Source organism: Pongo abelii, chromosome 6 (assembly GCF_028885655.2).
Source record: "Pongo abelii isolate AG06213 chromosome 6, NHGRI_mPonAbe1-v2.0_pri, whole genome shotgun sequence".
Lineage (NCBI taxonomy): Eukaryota > Metazoa > Chordata > Mammalia > Primates > Hominidae > Pongo > Pongo abelii.
Window position 1 is genome coordinate 150,073,423 of NC_071991.2, and position 14,477 is coordinate 150,087,899.

Below are 14,477 nucleotides of genomic sequence, written 5' to 3' on the forward strand. Positions count from 1 at the left end.
AGAAGTGGTGAGAGTGGACATCCTTGCCTTGTTCTTGACCTCAGTGGGAAAGCATTCACTCTCTCACTGTGAAGTACGATGATAGTTGTATGTTTTTCATAGATGCTCTTTTCAGGTTGAGGAAGTACCCTTCTATTCTTAGTTTACTGAGAGTTTGTCAGGAATGGATACTGGATTTTGTCAAATGCTTTTTCTATGTCTATTGAGATAATGTTTTTCTTGAGTCTATGAATAGAGTTAACTACGCTGATTGATTTGCAAATGTTAAACCAACTTTGCATTTATGGGATAAACCTCACTTGGTCATGATGTCTTATCTTTTTTACATATTGGTGTATTTAATTAGTTGAGAGCTTTTACATCTATGTTCATGAGGAATATTGGTCAACAGTCCTCTTTTAATGTCTTTATCTGGTTTTGGTAACAGAGTAATACTTGCCTCATAGAATGAGGGAATGGGAAGTGGTCCCTACTTTTCAATTTTCTGGGAGAGTTTGTGTAGAATTACTATTAGGTATTTCTTCAATATTTAATGTAATTCAAGAATGAATTCTTACTAGCTTGGAAAAAAATTGTATATGGACTGAAAGGATTAGAAAATATATCCTGTCTAGCTCAGCTCCTAAGCTATCTCAGCCTGTCTTTGTCTTTGGGATGCTTTACAACTCTGTGACTTATAGAAAATTGATTCTTGTCCATAGAAGTGCAAACTAATTGTGTCTGGTGGAACACAATTTATTTTTGCCCTGTGGATTGATCTATCTTGCATATATCGTAAAATCATTTTACATTATTGCCTGTTGTTTGAATTTCTTTTGAATTAGTTGTAACATTTTACTGGTTCCCCATTAGTTAATGAGCTAAATGAAGTCTCTGACATGAGTACATTTTACATTTGCAGAGCAATTATAATTTTACCTTTAAAATTATCTTTTGGCTGGACGCAGTGAAATCCCGGCACCTTGGGAGACTTGAGGTGGGAGGATCACATGAGCCCAGGAATTTGAGGTTACAGTGAGCTAAGATTGCACCACTGCATTCCAGCCTGGGTGACGTAGGAATGATGAAAATTCTCAGTACAGGCTTTGTTTATTCTAAGTGTTGTTAGGTTGGTTAGTTGCTAATGACACACAAGGTCATTTATTGTAGATGGCAAAAATGATGATACCCAGAGAAGAGTTATTTTAGAGTTAAGATTAAAGAGAGGACTGAAAATTGTTTTCTCAGCCGGGCGTTGTGGCTCACACCTGTAATCCCAGCCCTTTGGGAGGCTGAGGCGGGAGGATCACCTGAGGTCAGGAGTTCGAGACCAGCCTGGTCAACATGGTAAAACCCCGTTTCTACTAAAAATACAAAAATTAGCTGGGTGTGGTGGTGTGCGCCTGTAATCTCAGCTACTGGGGAGGCTGAGGTGGGAGAATTGCTTGAACCCGGGAGGCAGAGGTTGCAGTGAGCTGAGATTGTGCCATTGCACTCCAGCCTGGGCGACAAGAGCAAAACTCTGTCTCAAAAAAAAAAAAAAAAAAAAAAAACAAAATTGTTTTCTCATTTTCAAAAAGAGATATTTGGATAGATACTTTTTTATTTTTTCTTTCGAGATGGAGTCTTGCTCTGTCACCCAGGCTGGAGTACGGTGGTATGATCTTGGCTCACTGCAACCAACCCCCACCTCTCCCCTAGGTTCAAGCAATTCTCCTGCCTCAGCCTCCTGAGTAGCTGGGACTACAGGTGCATGCTGCCACGCCCAGCTAATTTTTTGTATTTTAGTAGCGATGGGGTTTCACCATGTTGCCCAGGCTGGTCTCGAACTCCTGAGCTAAGACAATCTGCCCGCCTCAACCTCCCAAAATACTGGGATTATAGGTGTGACCCACCGTGCATGGCCGATACTTTTTCTTTTTAAGAGAGACAGAAAGGGATTTGTTCTGTTGTCACCCAGGCTGGAGTGCAGTGGTGCAGTCAGGACTCAGTGCAGCCTCCGCCTCCTGGGCCCAACCTATCCTCCTACCACAGCCTCCCAAGTAGCTGGGATAACAGGTGCTTGCCACCACACTGGCTATTTTTTTTTTTTTTCTTTTTGTAGAGATAGGGTCTCCCTATGTTGTCCAGGCTGGTCTTGAACTCTTGGCCTCAAGCAGTCCTCCTGCCTCAGCCTCCCAAACTATTGGGATTACAGGTGTAAGCCATCATGACCAGCCTGGATAGATACTTTCTAAGGTCCTTTCCCATTCTAACCATCCAACTCCAATCCACTGATTTCATGATAAACTTGTTTTAATTTCCAGAGTTCAGTTTCGTTATTTGTTGTGGGGTTTTTTTGTTTTTGTTTTTGTGACAGTTTTGCTCTCATTGCCCGGGGTGGAATGCAATGATGCGATCTTGGCTCACTGCAACCTCCACTTCCCGGGTTCAAGTGATTCTCCTGCATTAGCCTCCTGAGTTACAGGCATGCGCCACCACGCCCGGCTAATTTTGTGTTTTTAGTAGAGACAGGGCTTCTCCATGTTGGTCAGGCTGGTCTTGAACTCCCGATCTCAGGTGATCTGCCTTTCTTGGCCTCCCAAAGTGCTGGGATTACAGGCGTGAGCCACCGCGCCCAGCCGGCTGGTTTCAGTATTTGTTAAACGAGATAGTAACATCTGGCTGGGCGCAGTGGCTCATGCCTGTAATCCCAGCACTTGGGAAGCTAAGGTGGGTGGATTGCTTGAGCCCAGGAGTTTGAGACCAGCCTGGGCAACATGGAAAAACCTCATCTCTATAAAAAATAAAAAAATAATAATTAGCCAGACATCGTGGTGTGCACCTGTAATCCCAGCTACTTGGGAGGCTGAGGTGGGAGGATCACTTGAGGCTGGGGAAGTGAAGGTTGTTGCAGTGAGCTGAGATTGAACCACTACACTCCAGCCTGGGTGACAGAGCGAGACCCTATCTCAAAAAAAAAAGGACAGGAACATCTTCTGTATACATTTCGGATAATCAAATAACATGGAAAGCAAAAATAAATGAGATGTTCTTAACTCCAGTTCCCTCATTTTGGCCATAGATTAAATTTTGTCATCCATGTAATCTTCCAGGAAACCCGAATAAGCTGATTTTAATTTAATTTTTTTAACAACTGGTAATCAATTTATTAAGATAGTGGACTTAAGCATCTGCAATGATGACTTCCACCTCAACTCCTGGTCAATACCGATGGAGTCATCTGCTTAGCAATCTCAGAAGGACTGTGTGAGTCAATGAGTTGCTTGTGGAGTCTCATCTGGAAACGATCCCATGTCTTAGAACCTTCACCAAAAGGAGTTTCTCTTGTAGTGGTTCTCAAAGTCTTGGTAGGCATTCCAATTGGTCCTTTCACTTTGAGATTCTTTTCTTTTATCCCTCTGATCAAGTGGGCACACACCTTCTCCAGGGATTTTACCTTGCGGCTCGTTAGAGTGGTTCGAATTTGGTGAATTGCCACCTCAGCTCCACCGGTGTTTTTACGGTATCTTTAAAAGCCTTGGCTCTTGCGTGGCTTCCTGACCAACTTGTTCCTGGGCAAGAGTAAACAGCGGTGAGTGAGGAGTGGGAGCGGGTGGATCCGAGCTCCTCACCACCTATGACTGCGTCCTCCTCAAAGAGTGAATTTTTTTCTTTTTGTGACGGAGTCTTGTTCTGTTGCCCAGGCTGGAGTGCAGCGGTGCCATCTCGGCTCACTGCAACCTCCGCCTCCTGGGTTTAAGCAATTCTCTTGCCTCAGCCTCCCAAGTAGCTGGGATCACAGGCACACGCCACCACACCCAGCTAATTTTTGTATTTTTGTTTCGCCATGTTGGCCAGGCTGGTCTCAAACTCCTGACTTCAGGTGATCTGCCTGTCTTGGCCTCCCAAAGTGTTGGGATTATAGGCGTGAGCCACGGCACCCGGCCTAGTCTATGTTCTTAGTAGCTGAGCATATGTGTACATCCTTTGAACCTTTGTGGGCCTGTTTCATTATATTTTTTTCCCTCTTTATTTATTTATTTTTTGAGACAGAGTCTTGCTCTGTCACCCAGGCTGGAGTGCAGTGACATGATCTCAGCTCACTGCAACCTCTGCCTCCCGGGTTCAAGCAATTCTCCTGTCTCAGCCTCCCGAGTAGCTGGGATTACAGGTGCATGCCACCACGCCTGGCTAGTTTTTTTTTTGTATTTTTAGTAGAGACAGAGTTTCGCCATTATTGACCAGGCTGGTCTCCAACTCCTGGCCTCAAGTGATCTACCTGCCTTGGCCTCCCAAAGTGCTGAGACTACGGGCATGAGCCACCGTACCTGGCCTGTTTCCTTATACTTAAAATGAAATTAGGTTGGATAATATTTAAGTTCTCTTCCGATCTAAAGTTCAGAAAAAAATTTTATAACGTGAGAGAACAATAGGAAGTATATCATATATTTTCATGTCTATCAATCTATCCACCAATCTTCCATCCCTTTACTCTGTAAATATTTTCTGTGTGCAAGGCGCTGTGCAAGCTACAGAAACAGTGTCCAAGATGTAGCCCTGCTTTCAAGCGTGTTATAGAAATCCTTTTCCTGCCAGGGTGTGGGGAGGTGGGGAGAGGGGAGAACTGGGGAGAACTCCTTGAAGGGGCCTTTACTAGCCAGTGCTAGAGGAAGCTGCTAATCAATCAGTTAATTAATTAACAATCAGCAAATGGCAGCCAGTGGGGAAGTGTGGCTTAGCTTCCAAATGCTAATTACTGGCCCCTTTATGGAGCCGAGACAGGGCAAATCATGGTAGGATCCCAGATGAGTTGGCACACAGACATTGCGAGGAGGGTGCGATTCTCCTTTGTACCAGCATGCTTGCCAGCTTTTATCTAGTGAGATTAATTAGAACTTTTACAAGTGCAAGTTAGGGCCATAAAATATTAACATTCATGTCACTGGTAATCTGTGAGTGTACAGAGAGAGCCCGGAGCGATTTTAGGGTATGGTTGCCTGGATGGGGATCTGGAGGTTTAGTTTTCCACTCTTCTCCAGTGAAGGTTTCTCAGTGGCTGCTCAGTGGCTCTGGATCCTCACCAAAGTGACCCCTGCCATTGGATGTCCCTTGCCTCTGTGAGTTCATGCATTCATCTCTCTCATCCCTTTCATGCTTCCCAGAAACTGTAATGTCATGTTGGCGCATTTGTCGTACACCTCCATTTGGAATCCCGGCTGTGGGTCTCTAGGAAAACTGCCTGGCTGAGTGTTGCAGGTTGTTTCTCCCATCGTTATTGTGACCTCTGATGCCCCATCAACAGAAACTCCCGTGATTAAATGCTCCGGGAAGGTGAGGCTAATGATGGACTGGCTCACTTGCCTTACTTTTCTTTTCTTTTCTTTTTCTTTTTTTTTCTTTCAGAATAGCTGGGATTACAGGCGCCTGCCACCACGCCCAGCTAAATTTTGTATTTTTAGTAGAGACAGGGTTTCACCATGTTGGCCAGGCTGGTCTCAAACTCCTGACCTCAGGTGATTCACCCACCTCGGCCTCCCAAAGTGCTGGGATTTACAGGCGTGAGCCACTGTGCCGGGCCACGCCTACGGCACCCAGTATTCCCAGGTGGTCTCCCATCCAAGTACTAACCAGGCCTGACCCTGCTTAGCTTCCCAGATCAGACTAGATCGGGTGCACTCAGGGTGGTATGGCAGCGGATTTTTTTTTTTTTTTTGAGATGGAGTCTTATTCCATCACTCAGGCTGGAGTGCAGTGGCGCGATCTCAGCTCACTGAAACTTCTGCCTCCGAGGTTCAAGCGATTCTCCTGCCTCAGCCTCCTGAGTAGCTGGGATTACAGGTGCCCACCATCACACGCCCAGCTAATTTTTGTATTTTTAGTAGAGACGGGGTTTCACCATGTTGGTCAGGCTGGTCTTGGACTCCTGACCTCAAATGATCCACCTGTCTCGGCCTCCCAATGTGCTGGGCTTACAGGCGTGAGCCACCGCGCCCGGCTGCCTTACATATTTACATATTCTCCAAGTGTTCCTAGCTAGGAACTATTGCTGTTACTCAAACTCCTACAGGGAAGGTCAGGGCCTGCTTTGGACAGTTCCAGGGACAGTGACCAGTGCAAATAGTGGGTTGATGCTTCTTTCTTTCTTCTTCTTCTTCTTTTTTTTTTTTTTTTGAGACAGGGTCTCCCTCTGTCGCGTAGGCTGGAGTGCCGTGGTGCAATCACAGCTCACTGCAGCCTCAACCTCCTGGTTCAGTTGATCCTCCCACCTCAGCCTTCTGAGTAGCTAGGACTACAGGTGCGTGCCACTGCATTCAGCTGATTTTTTGTTGTAATTTTTGTGGAGATGGGGTTTTGCCATGTTGCCCAGGCTGGTCTTGAATTTCTGAGCTCAAATGATCCACCTGCCTCAGCCTCCCACAGTGCTGGGATTACCAGTGTGAGCCACTGTGCCTGGCTAGGATAATGTTTCTTCCAATCACAATTGCAATATTATGGAATTTTTTTTTTTCTTTTTTGAGACAGAGTCTCATGTTGCCTAGGCTGGAGTGCAATGGTGCAATCTCAGCTCACTGCAACCTCCGCCTCCTGGGTTCAAGCAATTCTCCTGCTTCAGCCTCCCGAGTAGCTGGGATTACAGGCATGCACCACCACGCCTGGCTAATTTTTGTATTTTTAGTAGAGACGGGGTTTCGCCATGTTGGCCAGGCTCGTCTTGAACTCCTCACCTCAGGTGATCCACCCACTCGGCTCGACCTCCCAAAGTGCTATGATTACAAGCTTGAGCCACCGCGCCCGGCTGCAGTATCATGGATTTACATGAAAAGAAATACACAGTATTAGAACTCTGGGACTTTGAGATGTGCTAGGTAAGATTTCTCAGGTACGGATGAATTGTCTCAGACACAGAACTCTCACATTGCACTGCTGGGGAGACGCAGAACCCCTGAGGTACCCCCGTCCCACATGCTGTCTTCTAAGTCAGGACAAGACCTGACCACAACTAGACCCAATAGGCTAATGTGACCATTTCAGCTCCATCATGTGAGTGGGCCTTTGTCACACCTGAGGTTTCCCATCACCCTCTGGGTGTCTTTCTCCAGTTAAATTTCCATGTTATGAACTCTGCCGCCCCTACCAAGAAGTGTGAATTCAGGGCTGGGCACAGTGACTCACGCCTGTAATCCCAGCACTTTGGGAGGCCAAGGCAGGTGGATCACTTGAGATCAGGAGTTCGAGACCAGCCTGGCCAGCGTCGTGAAACCCCATCCTACTAAAAATACAAACACTAGCTGGGCATGGTGGTGCATGCCTGTAATCCTAGCTACTTGGGAGGCTGAGGCAGGAGAATCACTTGAAACCAGGAGGCAGAGGTTGCAGTGAGCCGAGATTGTGAGCCACTGCACTCCAGCCTGGGTGACAGAGCAAGACACCTTCTGGGAAAAAAAAAAAAAAAAGAAGAAGAAGTGTGAACTCAGACTCCTACAGACTCCTATCCTCTCTGCCAGGAGACATGGACACGCTGCCCAGTTCACATCTCTCAGATGCACCGGTGTTAAGCTTTGGCATGTCAGGGACCGGTTGACGGGAGACGCTCTGTGCTCGGATCCTGCTCTGCTGGTGCTGGTGGTGGTGACACCTGGCTGCTGGGGGCAGCAGCGGTGGCAAGAGTGAGTCCCTGAGGGCCCATGTTGGGTTCAGCTATGCTTGCAGGGAAGTCACGCCCCCAGGTTCAGGTCTCGGGATAGGCTGTGGCTGTGGCTGTGGCCGTGGTCCTGAGAGTTGCCGCAGGAAGCTCAGCCTCAACGCCTTTCTTCCAACCCCTCTCAAGGGAGGTTGAGCTTGTGAGTTACCTGAGGTGTTTTTTTTTTTTCTTTTTTTGAGGTGGAGTCTCGCTCTGTCGCCTAGGCTGGAGTGCAGTGATCTCGGCTCCCTGCAAGCTCCGTCTGCCGGGTTCACACCATTCTCCCGCCTCAGCCTCCCAAGTAGCTGGGACTACAGGTGCCTGCCATCACGCCCGGCTAATTTTTTGTACATTTAGTAGAGACGGGGTTTCACCATGTTAGCCAGGATGGTCTCGATCTCCTGACCTCGTGATCCACCCGCCTCGGCCTCCCAAAGTGCTGGGATTACAGGTGTGAGCCACCGTGCCCGGCCAACCTGAGGTCTTTAGCAAATCTTTTGTGTGTCTGTCTTTTTCTGCTTAAATTAGCCATGGTGAATTCTGTTTTGAGTTTTGTTTTTGGTAACTAAAAATCCTGACCCTTACACATTGGTACCAGGAGTGGTCCCAAGCAACAGACCTTCAGGAAAAGTGGGATCTGAAGTTTATTATCTGAAATGAGTGGGTCTGAACACAGAGAGAATGCATTTCGTGTAGAAGGGTGGGCACCAGGGGCAAAACTGTTACTTCAGTGAGGACTTTGTCGTGACCTGGACTGTCACATCCATTGAAGGCAAGGCTTTGTGGGGAATGAAAGGGGACAGCCATGGAATGTGATGGAAACAAGAAGGTTAAACTTGGCGGGTTGTTTAGCTGCATTTAAATATACTGGAGGCCCCTCTGTAGTTCCCGAGCAGGATGATTGGGTGTTCATGTGCATGTGTGGGATGTGCCACCCTCTCAACCTTGTTACGATGTTGGCACATTACCCTGGACCTGACCTTAGAAAAATAAATAAATAAATAAATAACTACACTGGATGCCAGTTGTGGTGGCTCACACCTGTAATCCCAGCACTTTGGGAGGCCAAGGCAGGCAGATCACTTGAGGTCAGGAGTTTGAGACCAGCCTGGCCAACATGGTGAAACCCCATCTCTACTAAAAATATAAAAATTAGCCAGATGTGGTGGCGGGTGCCTGGAATCCCAGCTACTCAGGTGTCTGAGGCAGGAGAATCACTTGAACCCAGGAGGTGGAGGTTGCAGTGAGGCAAGATCAGACCACTGCACTCCAGGGCGACATAGTGAGACTCTGTCTCAGAATAAAAAAAAAAAAAAAAAAAAATTGGCCAGGCATGTTGGCTCACACCTGTAATCCCAGCACTTTGGGAAGCTGAGGCAGGTGGATCACCTGAGGTCAGGAGCTCGAGACCAGCCTGACCAATGTGGTGAAACCCCGTCTCTACTAAAAATACAAAGTTAGCCAGGTGTGGTGGCAGGTGCCTATAATCCCAGCTACTTGGGAGGCTGAAGCAGGAGAATCACTTGAACCTAGGAGGTGGCGGTTGCAGTGAGCCAAGATTGTGCCATTGCACTCCAGCCTGGGTGACAAGAGCAAAACTCCGTCTCAAAAAAAAAAAAAAAAAAAACTGGAGACAATAAGTCTTAAGTTTTGGCTTAAGATGTTTTCAAAGAACTGGGGAATTTCTGACTCTTCTGAATGGGAATCTCCAACAATGGCAGCATGGGGCTGCCGGTCTGTGCAGCTTTGGCTGCTGGGTGCTGTTTACATCTGTGACAGGCTGCGCACTATTTTGTGGACAGTAGGACTCCCATCAGGAGGACTCCACAGGGTCCTGTGGCTTGGATGGGGCCATGCGGAGAGATCTGGATGACCTGGAGCTTGCTGTATCCCCAACCCACAGAGTGCCCCTTCCAGCAGAAGCTGCCCCCCTTCTGCCTGATGGAGCTTGAAGACCCCGTAATAGGCTCACAAGACCGTCACATGCGAGAAGGAGCCAGCTGTCCTCATGCTAAACTCTCACCCACCTCCTGCCTCCAAGCCGGTGAGTGGATTTCAGGCTGTCTCTCACTGAGCTGGTGGTTATTACTTGCCCCCAGAGTCTAACTAATAGATTGCTGCTTTAGGCTCCTGTTGTAACAGGGAGTTCTGCTATCAAAACAGAACAAAATAAAACTGGCTGAGCGCGGTGGCTCACACCTGTAATCCCAGCACTTTGGGAGGCCCAGGCCAGTGGATCACTTGAGGTCAGGATTTCGAGACCATCCTGGCCAACATGGCAAAACCTCGTCTCTACTAAAAATACAAAAATTAACCGGGCATGGTGGAGCGTGCCTATAATCCCAGCTACTTGGGAGGCTGAGACGGGAGAATCGATTGAACCCAGGAGGCAGAGGTTGCAGTGAGCCGAGATGGCACCACTACACTCTAGCCTGGACACAGGGTGAGACTCTGTCTCAAAACAAAAAAAGAACACAACCAAACCCAGCCTGCTCCCTCTCCGCTGTCACCTCCCTCCTTGGCCCTCCTGGTTTGAATTAGTGACAGTGCTGGAGGGTGGGGCAGAACAATTGGCCACAAGAAGAAACAAACCGACCAAAAAGTATGTACATGGCTACGAGGCAGCTACTGTGGTGTCCTGCCCAGGGCCCACGCTGGGTAATCATGTTTGTCTGTCTGTTTTCCTTTGCATCTTCAACTAGACGTGGGCGTTCGTTACTCCTGGACAAAACTTCCGTTTACTCCTTGTCCCCTGTGGCGAGCCTGCCTGCACAAGCCTGGGAGGGATTTCTCTTCCCAGGAGCAAATAAGTTTGTCCCTGAGCAGTTTCTGGATTTGTCTGTGGAGACTTTAGGGAAGATAAACATGAAAATTTTGATACAAATCTGAAGTCCTGGGAGTTGTGATAATGAGTGTGGCTGTGAATATTGCTTCCAGTTCTGGAAAGACCTGTGCAACTGCAGCTCTCAGCGGGCTTGTGGGGCTGGCCTGGGGACCCAGCCACTCTCAACAAGGTCCCCAGACCAGAATTGCTCTGAAGGTGTCTTTCTTTTGTTTTGTTTTGTTTTTCTGAGATGGAATCTCACTCTGTCACCAGGCTGGAGTGCAGTGGCGCAATCTTGACCCGCTGCAACTTCTGCCTCCCGGGTCCAAGCCATTCTCCTGCCTCAGCTTCCCGAGTAGCTGGGATTATTACAGGCACATACCACCACGCCCAGCTAATTTTTGTATTTTTAGTAGAGATGGGGTTTCACCATGTTATCCAGCATGGTCTCCGTCTCTTGACCTCGTGATCCACCTGCCTCAGCCTCACAAAGTGCTGGGATTACAGGCGTGAGCCACTGCGCCCGGCTTTTTTTTTTTTTTTTTTTTTTTTTTTTTTTTGAGACAAAGTCTCACTCTGTCACCCAAGCTGGAGTGCAGTGGCATGATCTCGGCTCACTGCAACCTCTGCCTCCCGGGTTCAAGCAATTCTCCTGCCTCAGCCTCCCAAGTAGCTGGGACTACAGGCACATGCCGCCATGCCTGGCTAATTTTTGTATTTTTAGTAGAGACGGGGTTTCATTATGTTGACCAGCCTGGTCTCGAACTCCTGATCTCGTGATCTGCCCGCCTTGGCCTCCCAAAGTGCTGGGATTACAGGCGTGATTCCACCGTGCCCAGCGAAACTGTCTTTCAAGATGTTTCTTGGTCTTTAGTGTACATCTGAATATTCACATAAATGTTTGCTTGAGTGCTGTTTAAAAGGGAAAAAACCTTGGAAATAACCTAAATGTCTGCAGCAGGAGAAAGTCTGAATTTATCACGGTACATCTAGAGACAGGAAATCTAGGTGTTAGGTAGATGTCGGAAAGTTGGAGAGCTAAGTTTTGAAAGAGTTTGTCAAAAGCAAAATGGCTCAAGAATGTCACTTTAAACGGCTGCATCATATTTGATTATATGGATACACAGGACTGTAACTTCTTTATCCAGTTTCCTATTGTTAAGTAGTAAAGTTGTCTTCAGTTATATTTGCTATTAGAAATAACTTGATGGTCTTTTTTTCATACAAAATTTTCTATTGCTTAAAACTTTCCTTAAAATAGATTCCTAGAAGGGGAATTTCTAGATCAAATGGTTTGGATTTTAAGGATTTCCAAAGTGCTTTTCACATTTGTACTGATTTACCCCCCTGCCACTGTGTATGAAATTGAATTCTACTATCCCCAAAATTATTATTATTGTCTTTAATTAGAATGCCTAAAATGCTCTTTCATATTGTTTTAGTTTACATTTCTGGATTATCACTTTGGCTGACCATTTGTATTTTATTTATATTTTATTTTTGTTTTTTTGAGACAGGGTCTCGTTCCGTCACCCAAGCTGGAGCAGTGGCACAATCACGGCTCACTGCAGCCTTGACCTCCTAGGGTCAAGCATTTCTCCTGCCTCAGCCTCCCAAGTAGCTAGGACTACAGGCGTGTACCACCATGCCCGGCTAATTTTTATATTTTTTGTAGAGACAGAATTTCACCAAGTTTGCTGGTCTTGAACTCCTGGGCTCAAACTCAAGCAATCCTCCCACCTCAGCCTCTCAAAGGGCTGAGATTACAGGCATGAGCCACCATGCTCGGCCCAGCTGACCACTTTTAATGATTTTTAAAGTTACTTGTGTGCTTTCTGGGAATTACCTGTTTACACACTGGGCCCATTTTTCTATTGAGTTTTAGTGTTTTTCCTATTAATTTATACAAACTTTTAGCTAGAGCAGTTCATGGTACTGCACACTGCCTACCTGAGGCTGGCCTTTGGAAACCCTTTAGTTCGGTGATAACGAGTGGCCTCTGCCTTGTGCCAAAGAGTTCTGCTAATCCCAAAGTTAAGAGCTTATATCTTGTCCAGGCAAAAGGAGACGCGTCCTGCGCAGATTGTATGTAACAAGAGTGTATTTTTAAAACCATGTGAATAACTCAAATTACAATTCATTTAAAATATGATCCTCTTGCATGGCTCATTAAGTGAAACCTGAAGGAATCAATATTAGATTTATTTATTTATTTGTTCATTTATTTTGAGACAGACTGTCTCTCTGTTGCCCAGGCTGGAGTGCAGTGGCGCGTTCTCGGCTCATTGCAACCTCCCGCTCCTGGGTTCAGGCGATTCTCGTGCCTTAGCCTCCCAAGTAGCTGGGACTACAGATGTGCACCACCACACCCAGCTAACGTTTTTGGTATTTTTAGTAGAGGCAGGGTTTTGCCATGTTGGGCAGGCTGGTCTCGAACTCCTGGCCTCAAGTGATCCGCCCACCTTGGCCTCCCAAAGTGGTGGGATTATAGGCGTGAGCCACTGTGCCTGGCCAGCTTAGATTTATGTGTATGCAGTGAGTAACCAATCTGTTTTATTTAGACCATGACATTGTAAGTGATTTATTGTCTTTGGAAAGCGACAGTCCCAAAGCTGGCTATATCAATAATTTTGTTAGATTTGACAGCAATAGAATATTTTGAGGATATTTGTTTGTGATAAACCACCAAAAGGGAGGGCAAATAGGAGCCTGGACTGAAGGTCCTGAGTAGGCGCGTGACATCTGGGAGTCCAGCAGCCGCTGCAAGGCACATGATAGCATATGAGTTTTAACTGACCTCCAAGGAAAATTTCATTACTAAGAGGGGACTTTTAAGACAAAAAATAATGTGGTATGGTTAGACGCTGATTCAAAGGACATAAAAATTATTATTATTATTTTTTGAGACAGAGTCTCACTCTGTCGCTCAGGCTGGAGTGCAGTGGCGTGATCTCGGGTCACTACAACCTCTGACTCCCGGGTTCAAGCGGTTCTCCTGCCTCAGTCTCCTGAGTAGCTGGGATTACAGGTGTGCACCACGAAGCCCGGCTAATTGTTTTTGTATTTTTAGTAGAGATGGGGTTTCACCATGTTGGTCAGGCTAGTCTCAAACTCCTGACCTCATGATCTGCCCACCTCGGCCTCCCAAAGTGCTGGGATTACAGGTGTGCGTCACCACACACGGCCCATATAAAACTGATTTTTAAGAGAAGCCATAGGAAAACCACAAACTTAGTCTTGAGTAGCAGAGCCTCATTTACTGGCCAGCTCCCAGGAACTAGTCAGAGTTGGTTGGGGACTTGTTCTTTAGTCTTCCTCACGTTTACCTGAGTGAGCTTGCTGTTGCTAGTCGTGCACTAATGGAAGATGCCTTCACACTGCCTTTTGTGACTTTTCCTGTCACCACCCTCTTTGGGCAGATGCAAACCGCACACGCAGCAACTCAGTTTTCATGCAGCCAGCTTTTCTTGCCCCTTTTTTTTTTTTCCTGAGTAAATACTATCCTCGTTTTACTGGGGTAAAAGCCTTTGTAGTCATCTCTAATTCTTTCTCTCCCATTCTACATCCACGCCATCAGCCTAACATGAAATGTGCATCTGCTGTATCCCACCACTTCTCCCCCCTACGCCGGGGCGGCCTGTCTAAGCCACCAAGGCCGCGCATCTTCTTTGCAGAAGTTGTCTCCTAACTGGCTCTTCTGTGTCCACTCAGGCCCTGGCAACCGACTCTATGCACAGCAGCCAGAGTGATCTTTCCAGAGCATGAGTCAGGGAATGGCACTGCCCAGGACAAAACTTTCCAATGACTTCCAATGACTTTTATTAAATTAAAAATCAAAATCAAAATCTTTACCACGGCCTCCCAGATAGTCCTGGCCCTGGCCTCCGACTCCCCCTGAATTTGCCTCCCAGTCCTCCCTGTTGCTCCTCGAGTCCCTGCTGCTCCTTGAGCAGGCCAGTCCCCTCCCATCCAAGGGCCTTGCAAATATCCGGGCTTTGCTTGAATGCTTCC

At 47.0% G+C, this 14,477-nt stretch overlaps 1 non-coding gene and 1 pseudogene across 1 annotated transcript; one reads left to right on the forward strand and one right to left on the reverse strand.

The window, feature by feature from the left end:
• Positions 1-5,540: 5,540 nt before the first annotated feature.
• On the reverse strand, positions 5,541-5,659 carry LOC112134422 (5S ribosomal RNA; annotated as a pseudogene).
• Positions 5,660-8,515: 2,856 nt separating this feature from the next.
• On the forward strand, positions 8,516-8,623 carry LOC112134522 (small nucleolar RNA U13). The gene has a single exon (XR_002915937.1). It is a non-coding gene; the product is annotated as a small nucleolar RNA U13 (small nucleolar RNA).
• Positions 8,624-14,477: the final 5,854 nt, after the last annotated feature.